Genomic DNA, 1,800 nt, shown 5'->3' with positions numbered 1-1,800 from the left:
GCTCTTCTCTTGGATTATTTCTCCTGTTCCTTTGAAGCTAGCTGTCTGTAATCCATCCATCCAGAGGATGACTTTGTTTGGCAAGGGGGGAAGGGTTGATAACTATTATTGCATGTAAAAATATTAATTTCTTTTTAAGTATGCATGTACATATATGGTTTAATGGCAAATCAGCACAATGTTGGCTATATAAGGTATGGTTTTTAGGGGTTTCATGCCATTTTTAAGCAAATGATAGGGTGGCTATACATGGAGGACAGTATATTTGGTGAAGGAGGAACCACCAATAACTGGGAATCTTCATGGAAGTTTTCTAATCTACCTATGTTGGTCAAGCCAATACTCAAACTTGCACAGAGGGGTGGTATGTGAGTGATGTGTAAAAGTGAGCACTTTAGACCACTCAGTCAACCAGAACTTCTCTTGAGTATCTAACACTGAGCAAATGTTTTAGTTATGTGAAGAGTCAGGCATGTGCATTTTTTTTTTTTTTTTTTTGGTGCTTTACAAGACCAGGAGGAAATTTACAATCTTTGGCCAAAAATAGTGTGTGGGCTTGTTCAGACAGAGAAACCCTTAAAAAATATGTCAGCATTTTGCAGAGTTGGGTAGGTGTGATTATATGGCCTAAGTGGTTAGAGCATTCTCCTTGGATGCAGAAAGTTGCAGGTTCAAACTCCAGCCAAGTCATACCAGTGACATAAAAATGGTACTAGCAGCTGCCTCAATAGGCATTCAGCATTAGGAGGTTAATGTTAGGACTGGCTGGCCTGGTATCAGGATAATGTGACTGGGTGGGACATGATGCTATATGTCTGCGGCATGATGCCTCAGTGCTAGACATCCCTCTAAACCGCCATACTGCAGACATCATAGCGATATGACTGAAAAATTGTTAGAGCCACAGTAAAAATCCATATCATACAGACACAAGAAATGTGATGTTTTACCGTTACATTTAACTGGATATCACTCTGTATATTACAAAGTTGATACAGTTGCTGTACATACCACCAGAAAAAGACATACAATGGCTCACTGCATGATTGGCAAAAAGCATCTCCAAGATTCCAAGTATTGTTCTGATACAGGTTAAAAGAAATATTTTCCCAGAGAGTTTAAGCAGGTAGAAATTGTTGGAATAGCAGAAAAACGTTGTGGATGCCATTTTTAAAATCTAGGGAAATAATGCTGCCAGAAAATTAATAAAAAGCAAGTTCTGCTGGCAGCAGGATTTAATTGAGAACACTTAATCAAACCATATTTTACCAGCATCAGGTAATATGGCAGAACCAATAAACTACATCAGCCCCTGATATCCTTGGTAGAGGAATATTAGGTAGCAGAAACAAGACTTTTGACCTTTACCGATTCGAGAGATGAGAAGTTCGCCGGTGCGGGAATTTGAGTATGAACTGGAAGAAAATGGTCAGTGAGCCAAGCAGTGGACCAGGCGGAGAGCAAGCTAAAGCATGGGGACATCATAGGTTCAACAAATGTTGAGAGGGAAGGACCTGGGTTATGAACAATGCAAACATGGAAGAATGTGAACAATGTTGTTTTGGGTTTATCACCATTTTCAGCACATTGTAGGCTGTTCATGGTGGCCAGCATTTCTGTTGAAGGAGGAACCTGGACAAATCCAGGGAAAAACGAACCCACGGGAAGCTACTGGCAACCTTTCTCACATACCCATGCTGGGTGAGCCTGAGACTCGAACCCAAACAGGTTAGGTGTTGGCGACCTGTAAAAACAAGCCCTTTAGACCATTTGGTCACACGGTGCCTTGGAACCAGTTAT

This window comes from Sinohyriopsis cumingii, chromosome 17 (assembly GCF_028554795.1).
Source record: "Sinohyriopsis cumingii isolate HCF-2022 chromosome 17, ASM2855479v2, whole genome shotgun sequence".
NCBI lineage: Eukaryota > Metazoa > Mollusca > Bivalvia > Unionida > Unionidae > Sinohyriopsis > Sinohyriopsis cumingii.
The sequence above is the reverse complement of the archived record's forward strand: the minus strand, read 5'-3'. Positions refer to the sequence as shown.